The sequence below is a fragment of the Rhagoletis pomonella genome, unplaced genomic scaffold (genome assembly GCF_013731165.1).
Source record: "Rhagoletis pomonella isolate Grant_MI unplaced genomic scaffold, Rhpom_1.0 Rhpom_scaffold_00017, whole genome shotgun sequence".
Taxonomy (NCBI): domain Eukaryota; kingdom Metazoa; phylum Arthropoda; class Insecta; order Diptera; family Tephritidae; genus Rhagoletis; species Rhagoletis pomonella.
The window spans coordinates 2,060,047-2,070,746 of NW_023458571.1; positions in this window are offsets into that span (position 1 = coordinate 2,060,047).

Consider the following 10,700-nt stretch of genomic DNA (forward strand, 5'->3'; position numbering starts at 1 on the left):
ACTCTGCCCACAAGGTAGCTACGTAAAAGCTTAATGGAACTATGAGAGAATGCAAACAGGTTCCTAAGTTTCCAGCAGATTAAAGTATGGTTAACCGAGTCAAATGCCTTAGAAAAATGTAAGACACAGAGCAGAGTTAAGGCGCCATTATCGAACGGCACTCGAATAGGTTTTGGTTAAGCAAAACTAAACAATACAAATAAACATGTACAGTCAGCGTCAAAAGTACGTTTTGACGATTTTATTTGTGCATATTTTCCACACCAAAATTTTCTTATTTTTTATAAAAATATAGTTCATTCAAAAACCACAAGAACATTTTTTTCAATTTGACACAGAACTCGGGAAAAATCGAAGAAATACCAAGAAACCATTATCGTAATTTTAAAATTAGCAATTCCATTTCTTACAAAAATTTTGAGTATTATAAGGTGCAGGTTTCAGGGCGTTAAAAATTACCATTGATTTTTGAGAACTTTTTTTTTGTCGAGGGTGATGCGCATTTTCTTCCATATAACGCATGAACAAAATCTATTTTTATTATGCTTGTGCACTTTTGATACTACTATCCGAGTCAGTTGAAGAAATCATTTCTGCAAAATTTGCATTTAATGTCGACGCGAGTTAGGAAAATAAGTTTAAGGTGAATTCTTATAAGGTGGTAGTGGCAGCCCAGAAGCTAAAAACTACATTAACAAATTATACGCACAATGGCAATTAGAACAAAACAAATTTATAACAAACACATCATTTTGACAATCAGTACAACCGAAACGAAAATCTAAATTCGCCGGTAATACCACTTTGTATAAATTCGCCTTGATGAAATTGGTGGTGATTGCATGCTGCCATTCGAACACTTTTTCGGACTTAGTGCTGCCATTCGCACATATCTATTCTTCATAAAAAGTTTTCATATTATCTGATCTGCATATCTGCATTCTAATGGAAAAAATTTGCAAAAAATTGCGATTTTTCGAAAAATCCCTAAACTTCACTAATTCTTTAAAATCTGCCCTTCTTTTCCCTACACTCATTTTTTTCGACTAAAATCCCTACGTGTAGGGAATTTTCCCTACGTGCTAGCTACTATAACTTCTACCGCTTAGACTTTGTTGCTTTTTCAATTTTCATAATAAAACAATCGTGGTACAAAGCTCAATAAAACAAGTAAGAAAGTCTAAGTTCGGGCGGAGCCGAAGATTAAATACCCGGCGCAAGTATTAAATATATGTTTTCCACCTTTCCCAAAGCTGCCGCTACTGATAAGCCGGGGTGTATAAATTTTAAGTAAATTAGCGTCCTTAAATTTCGAAACGGCCGTAATTTTAGTCCGATTTCAACAATTTTCAACGGTTTGCCATTGTGTGGCAAGCACAATAACCGTACCGAGTTTGGTACAAATTGGTAGAACAGTTACCGAGACACATATATGTGATCATAATAGGGCGGTGCCACGCCCATTTTCCAAAATTTTATCACAAGCATATTTCTTTGTTAAGAATTGTTGCACCCATCAATTTTGAAAAAATTAGCTTTAATATTTACTGATTTATCGAGGATTTCGTATTTTTCTAAATTACCGTTATATGGGATGTGGGCGTGGTTATTGTCCGATTTTAAAAGTTTTCGGCCATTTGGTATTTTGTACCAGGACCAACAACTGTGCCAAGTTTGGAAGAAATTGGTGCAGCGGTTACCAAGCTATACGCATGTAACCATAAGTGGGCGTGGCTACGCCCATTTTCCAAAAATCTATAATATTCTTATTTTTCGTCTAAAACTCATTGTAAATATAAATTTTTAGTGAATTATGTTTAGTAGTTACTAAAATATCCCAGTTTTCGTATTCCTGAAAATTACCGTTATATGGGAGGTAGGCGTGGTTATTGTTCGATTTCGCCCATTTTCAATACCATCCGTCCTACGCCCAAAAGAAGTCCACGTACCAAGTTTCGTTAAGATATCTCAATTTTTACTCGAGTTATCGTGTGCACAGACGGACGGACGGACGGACGGACAGACAGTCACCGCTTAATCGATTTCTCTTTTCATTCTGATCATTTATGTATACATTTGTCTATATCTATCTCGATTCGTTTTGCCTGTTACAAACAACCGTTATGTGAACAAAGTTATAATACCCTGGTGCACAAGTTCGCTCGGGTATAAAAATATATTAAAAATAAGAACTATTTATTGTTCCCATATCTTATTTATGGCAAATAAACGAGGTTTATTTTTACAGTTTATTGTATAATAAAATGTTGTTTTTACTTGGTAACTTTTTTTGTAAATTCTGGTCAGAACATTTTTTGCCGTGTGGCAAGCGTGATAGCAACACATGCACACTTTTTCACTAATACATGCATACTTTTGCAATTCCCTGTAGAAATCTTATGCATACGACATCGATTTTGGTGGCATGCCAGTATAAATGTACTTTCATTTCCATTTAACACGTGTGGATTCTCAGAGCGTATGCATACTCTAACTATACACTTTTACTACTGTTGTATGCATATGGCTGTATTAATGTTTCAAACATACAAAACCACTAATTGCAGGCACAGAGTGTCCAGATTGGGCGATTTAGCGTCAATTTGGTGATTTTTTTGAAGTGAAATTTCTTAGGCGGCGGTATCGCAAGAATGGAGTGAAATTTTCAAAACTGAAAACGTTACATGAGTGAGAAGGAAGATATAGGTAGTATAGGGAAGGGGAAAAAAGAAATAAAGCGACGCATGACGGGTACGAGTACCTACATATGTATATATGTATGTTTGAATGCACGTATTATGTATACATATATATACAGTGACGGGCAAAACTGTAACATGATGTAACACTTTTTACTTCAGCCATCGCTATCTTTCCAAGTTCTAACGACTTTCATACTTTTGTTGTATATTCTTGTTGGTACATCCCTACTCTCTCTCTCATAACTATTTGAAGTCAGTACAACAACAATAAAAAAACCAGCAGACAAAAATGTAAATTAAGGCAGATGTTACAGTTTTGCACTCATATATTTTAAAGAACTGTTTAACAATTTTCACGAAAAAAAAGAACTACTAACACAATGTTCAGTACCCTTTTGCTTGTTTTAGTTCCTGGATGCGGTTTGACATACCTTCTTTGTATCTCTGTAAAAATTTTGGAGGTATATCCTCCCATATATCCTTAGTTTGCTTTCTCAGCTCATGTACTCGATTTTACGGAATTTGATACTTATTAAGCTGTGCTTTTAGTTGATTTCGCAAATTCTCGATGAGATTCATGTCCGCGGATTATGGAGGTCATTTGAAATTAGCAAATTTTTGCTTTGTATCCTGGCTTTGCGAATATGTGCAGTGTGTTTTTAGTGATTCTTTAGCAGAAACTCTCATTTTTTGGACTACATCTTGCAAATTTTGTCGAAATATGAACAGATACTGTTCTTTACGCATAATGCGTACTAACGGACCAACAAAATTTTTTAAATACAACCCCAAACTTTTATTGACCGACCACTGTGATTCACAGTTCGCCTTACATGATGCGCATGGGCTTAATTTGGGTCTTTGATCCAATACCATGCCCGGCCATCTGCCTGAAAGCGATTAATTTAGTCTTGTCAGGCCAAATAACCTTCAATTGAAACTTAAAAATATATTTTTTTATTGCATTGTGTAAGGCCTAACATATCCCAATAGGCCACGGTCCAGTTTTCGTGCGATGCAGCAAAATGCTGCCACACTCGCACATGTATTTTGATCAAATTTGCTTTTTTCTTCTTTATGATGCCTTTGCGATCAATTTGGGAATTCTTCGCATCGCTGTTTATTGATTTGCGTTAAAGTTTAATACCTTAAGCGTAGCTGCATCGCTACTTGCTGCTAAGTTCACAAGATATCGTACCGTAATATTTTTTGACAGACTTCCTTTGTCCTTGGGAACACTTTAGGCTATATTTTTTCTCAGTCTTAACATTTTCAAGTAGCAAATTCCACAATTTTTTGCCCCTTTTCGTGCGGTCCCGCCTTTCCGCAGTAAATCTATTATTTACATTTATGGTTCCTGATTAACTATATTATTTCTTGGTGATCACTTCTTCAATAAATTACAATACAGAAAAAAGTCATCTGACTTCCAACTAAGTAAGAGATAACTGTTAAATGCAAAACTGAGAGTGAGTGCAAAACTGTAACATCTGCCTTAATTTACATTTTTGTCTTGTAGTTTTTTTATTGTTGTTGTATTGACTTCAAATCGTTATGAGAGAGGGAGTAGGGATGTACCAACAAGAATATACAACAAAGGTATGAAAGTCGTTAGAACTTGGAAAGATAGCGATGGCTGAAGTAAAAAGTGTTACACCATGTTACAGTTTTACTCGTCACTGTATGTATACATCTATCTCTATCTATATTAATAAAAATGTTGTGTGCGTATGTCACGGTCGTCAAAACTCGAGAACGGCTGAACGGATTTGAATAATTTTGTTTTTGTATTGTTCGTTATAATACCAGAATCAATGATATCGCAAAAAACAAAAAAAAAATTATTGCAATATGGGTATCAAATTAAAGAGTGTTAAGAAGGCTTACAGCCGAAAATATGCATCATTAGGGTTGCCACCTGTTTCAAAGTTTAACTAAATTACACTGATGAAATAAATGAAATATTACAATATTGGTATCAAATTAAAGAGGGTTAAGAAAGATAACCGCTACAAACATTTTTGAGGAGTGTTGCCACCTATTTGAAAATTGTAACTCAGTCAAATTGATAAAATAAATAAAATATTGCCATGTGGGTGTCAAACTAAAGAGTTTTAAGAAGGCTTACAGTCGAAAATATTTTAAAGGAGGGTTGCCACCTGTTAAAAAATTTTGCGCAATTTAATTGATAAACTAAATGATATATTACAATATAGATATTAAATTAAAGAGGTTTAAGAAAGATAACTGCTGGAAATATTTTTTAGGAGGGTTGCCACCTATTTAAAAACTTCTAAACCCAATTATATTGATAAAATAAATAAATTATTACAATATGGGTAGCAAATTAAAGAGATCTAAAAAAATAACTGCTGGAAATATTTTTGACGAAGGTTGTCACCTATTTGAAAATTTTAACTGAGTCAAATTGATAAAATTAATGAAATATTGCCATGTGGGTGTCAAACTAAAGAGTTTTAAGAAGGCCTACAGCCGAAAATATGTTTGAAGAGGGCTGCCACCTGTTAGAAAATTTAACTAAAGTACATCGATAAAATAAATGAAATATTACAATATGGGTATTAAATTAAAGAGGTTTAAGAAGGATATCTGTTGGAAATCTTTTTAAGAAGGGTTGCCACCAATTTTTTTTAATTTTAACTCAGTTAAGTTGATAAAGTAAATTAAATATTGCTATGTGGGTATAACACTATAGAGTTTTAAGAAGGCCAATGGTCTGATTATGCATACTTCGCATAACTTCGCACAACTTCGCATATATCAGATTAAGGAGGTTTAAGAAAGATAACTGCTGGAAATATTTTTGAGGACGGCTGTCACATATCTGAAAATATTAACTCAGCTAAATTGATAAAATAAATGAAATATTGCAATATGGGTATACAATTAAATACGGGTAAATAAGATATCTGCTGGATTACTTTTCAGGAGCGTGCCACCTATGTGAAAATTTTAACTCAGTTAAATTATTAAAGTAAATTAAACATTGCAATGTGGGTATAAAATAAAATAGGGTTAAGAAAGATATCTTCTGGAATACTTTTGAGGGCTGCCACCTGTTTGAAAATTCAACTCAATTTAAAGGTAAAATGAATGACCTCTTACAATGTAGGTATCAAATTAAAGAGATCTAGGAAATATGACTGTTGCAAATATTTTTGAGTAGGGTTGCCACCTATTTGAAAATTTTAGTTCGGTTAAATTGATAAAATAAATGAAGTATTTTAATAAGAAGGCTTACAGCCGAAAATATGTTTGAGGAGGGTTGTTATCTGTTTGAAAATGTAAGTCAATTTGATTGATAAAAGAAATAACTTATTATATAGGTGTCAAATTAAAGAGTTTTAAGAAATATGACTGCTGGAGACATTTTTGAATAGGATTTCCACCTATTTAAAAATTTTAAACCAGTTAAATTGATAAATAAATGCAATATTGCAATGAGGGTATAAAATTAAATAGGTTTCAGAAAGATAACTGTTGGAAATATTTTTGGGGAGGGCTGCAAACAAAGTGATAAAACAAATGAAATATTGCCATGTGGGTATCAACTAAAATAGGTTTCAGAAAGATTGCTCTTGGAAATAATTTTTAAGGAGGGTTGCCACCTATTTAAAAATTTTAACTCGGGCTAAATTGATGAAATAGATGAAATATTGCAATGTGGGTATCAAATTAAATAGGTTCCAGAAAGATAACTGTTAGAAATATTTTTTAGGGGAGTTGCCACCTATTTGAAAATTTTAAATCAATAAAATAAATGATGTATTGTCATGTGGGTGTCGAACCTAAAGAGTTTTAAGAAGGCTTACAGCAGAAAATATGTTTGAGGAGGGTTACCACCTGGTTCAAAGTCTAACTCAATTTAATTGATAAAATAAATGACACATTACAATGGAAAGATGATTGTAGGAAATATTTTTGAAGAGGTCTGCCACCTTTTTGAAAAGTTTAAGTCAGTTAAATTGATAACATAAATTAAATATTGCAATGTCGGTAGCAAGCTTTAGATTCTGATTAAGGCTTACGGCCGAAAATATATTTGAGAAGGGTTTCCACCTGTTTGAAAATTTAACTCAATTTGCATAATTCATTAAATAAATGACTTATTAAAATATAGGTATTAAATTAAGGAGGTTTAAGATAGATGACTGTTGGAAATATTTTTGAGGAGAGTTGCCACCTTTTTGAAAATTTGAACTCGAAAGCTTAGTATGTTGCACCAATGTATTTTCAATATAAAGCGATAAAATAAATAAACCAACGAAAAGTTAGGCCTTTGTCAAATATGTTTGATTTATTATTATTTATTTATCGATATGTACAAATGTAAAGCGGGTGCGGACGTTGTGTGGTGGCTGACGGCCGTTCCTGGTTGAATATGGGAAAATAAGTACCCGCGCTCTTTTTAATAGAATTGAGTTCAACCTCAAAGCAGTAAAACTGTTTGGAGGGGAAGTTAAAAGATAGTTAATTTGGCGGGAAAAATTTATGACAGTTTCAAATAAATACATGTGTACATGTGTGCGTACATATGTAAATATATTATTAAGCACTAAGGTTGACCGTCTTGGTTTGATTAAATAAATGAAATATTGCAAAATGGGTATCAAACTGAAGAGTTTTAAGAAGACTTACAATCGAAAATATGTTTGAGGTACAATATGGGTGCCAAACGAAAGGTATTTGAAAAATCTTAATTTGGAAATATTTTTTATAGGATTATCACCTATCTAAAAGTAAAGACTGAAAATATTGAAATTAAATGAAATATTACATAACTGGTTCCAAACGAAAATTGTTTGGGAAAGCTTTCCCAAACTAGGGATTTTTTTAAATCTTTCCACTTATACAAAATCCCAACAGTTTAAATAAATATATGAGGGGTTCACAACGGTGTCGTTAATGTCGTATTGTTGTATGTCGAAAACTTTAAAAGCTTAAATAAATGTTTAGAGAAGCTGAAACCACAAACAACTACTTTTTAACACTGCTAAAATTCATAATATGACCATGCGAACCCTCATAATATATTTTTTAGGCGTTTAAAGTTCACGACATACAACAATACGACACTTAAGACACCGTTGTGAATACCCCAATAGAATTTACAACATCTTATCAAACGAAGTGATCATATTATCAACGAAGAGCTGGTACACAAATTACTTAATGTAAAAAATTAACAAACAAGTAATTTTTAAGCAAACAACACACCGACTCCAATTCTCATATAAAAGTTTAATAGTACTGTTCATTTTTTCATGATCCAATGATCGGACCTAAACCAAATTGGTATGGGATCACCTGGAAATCGGTTGACGTGGTCTAAAATTATGTGGTGACATGCATAAAAGAAAAATCCGACGAATTCATAACCTTCTCCTTTTTTTGAAGTTGGCTAAAACTACTGAAACAAATAAAAAAATTATAAAAGAGTAACGAAAACAAAAAACTATCGCATGAAAGCTGTTTAAAAAATACTTAATGAAAACTTAAAATTGTTGACACCATTCCCTAGCATTATAAATCAGTTAACTTTTAATCGTAAACAATTTCGTTTGGGGTCGCCATAGCCTACTGAGTATATTGCGAGTAAAGAAATTTTGAATAACATGATATAATATTATTATGATTATGATTATCATTGCTATTGTGAACTCCTATTTCCGATCAAGGATTCCCAAATTAAATCGAAAGCAGAAGGGCATTTACGATCGCATGATGCAAATGTTAAGACAATAAGAGCTGCAGAACTGAACCATGTAGGAACATTTTTTTTACAAGGGCGTGTAATTTCTTGCGTGTGCCGATGACATCGACATCATCGGTAACAAAAATCGCGAAGTCTCTTCTGCCTTTTCCAAGTTGGATAAGGAAGCAAAACGAATGCGCCTGGTGGTAAACGAGGACAAGACGAAGTATCTCCAGTCAACGCGTTCGCGCCTTGGAACCCACGTCACTGTTGACAGTTATAATTTTGGGAAAGTGGAGAATTTCATTTACTGGGGAACCAGCACTATTACCGCAGACCCACGCAGAATTACTCTTGCCAACAAGTGCTGCTTTGGACTGAGTAGGCAATTCGGGAGTAAAGTCCTTTATCGACGTGCAAAAACCGCACTCTATAAGTCACTCATCATGCCCGAGCTGTTATATGCCGCAGAAGCTTAGACAATGCCAACATTCGATGAGGCGGCTCTTCAGAGAAAGATCTTACGAAGATATACAGGCTTCTACGCATGGGCGACGGGGATTACCGTAGACGATGGAACGATGAGTTGTATGAGCTTTACAACTAAATGTACATGGTGCAGCGAATGAAAATAGAGCAGCTCCGCTGGCTTAGACATGTTGTTCCAATAGGAACCGAAGTTTCAGGTGTAAAAGGATTCAACTCGCAAGCCGCTGGTGGTAGCAGACGAATAGGGAGTCTCCATTGCAATGGAGACACCAAGTTGGCACAGAGACAAATGACTGACGTTCTTTGTCGAGCTCGGCCAAAATGGCTTAGGCGGTTACAAATCCAAAGTAGAAGAAGAATATGCAACTGATAAATGACGGAGTTGGGGGACCATTTTCTTGGATGCGCCAGGAGGAACTAGGAAAATATTTCTTATCAGATGGATTCTGGCACCGGTTCGATCAAAAAATTACATCGTTTCGTCTGGAATTGCTGCGACATTGTTACCAGGTGGAAGCATTGCCAATTTAGCTATTGAGCTGCCATTGAACATATAAATCATCGAAACTCCCACGTACAGTATTTCCAGAGTATCCGGTATGGAAAAAGTATTACAAAAATTTGAACTCATTGTTTGGGATTCTTGGGTTCTTGATCGATTGTTGCAAGATTCGCGTGGAAACGTCCAACCATTCGGGAATGCACTGATATTGCTCGCAGGAGATTTTACGCAAACATTGTCTGTAGTTTCTCGATTAACACTAGCGGATGAGATAAATGCTTGCCTGAAATAGTCAACATTGCGATAAGAAGAACATACATACACTGCAGCTGAAGTATTCGCGCGACAATAACTGGACATTGGGAACGGAAAGCTGCCAGTCAATGAGAGATTAAGACGAATTTTATGACCTGATAATTTTTGTAACTTAGAAACATAGAAAGGAGAACTGATTGAAAGAATGTTTCTTTATTAAGAAAATTAATTATAGGAACCACGATTGGCTCAGTGAACGGGATATTCTTGCTGCGAAGAATAAGGAGATCTATCAATTAAATAATAGTGGTATTGACAACAGTCGTTGCTTGAGCAGATCTGCTCTTTTACCAGACTGCCAGACCACTTGCTCACTTTGGTGAATACCACTTATGTTATTCAATCCAGCATTCAACGTGAGGAAATAGCATATACGTCGATAAACACCGTTGTGGAAAAAGACCATCCAACGAAATTTTTGAACTCGATTGATCTTCCAGGGAGACCCCACATATCGAAATTTAAAATAGGTGTGACAATTATCATGTTTCGGAATATTAATCAGCCAAAACTTTGCAACGGCACGCGACTCGTATTTAAGCAATTGATGAAGAAAGTAGTGTAAGTAAAGATTTTAACGTGGCCTTTCAAAGGTGAAGCATTCCCATGATTCCGACCGATACACCATTTCAATTTAAAGATTGCAATTCCCAATTCGATTGGCATTCGGAATCACAATCAATAATGCTAAAGGTCGAACTTTGGAAAAATATGGTTTAGATTTAGATGCGGATTGCTTCTCAGATGTTGCGTGTTCCTGTATTGGCAAACCAGATATCCTTGATATCTATGCATAGAATGGAAAAACAACAAATATTGTGTGCACATAAGTACTTATTACATAACCAAACACGTATGAAACGTATGCTTTGTTTCGTTAATAATTTATCATCCATTTAACAGGAATATGCCACAGCAAAGCGTGGCAGGGTACAGCTCGTATATGTATATGTATATATGAACGAACTCATTGAGC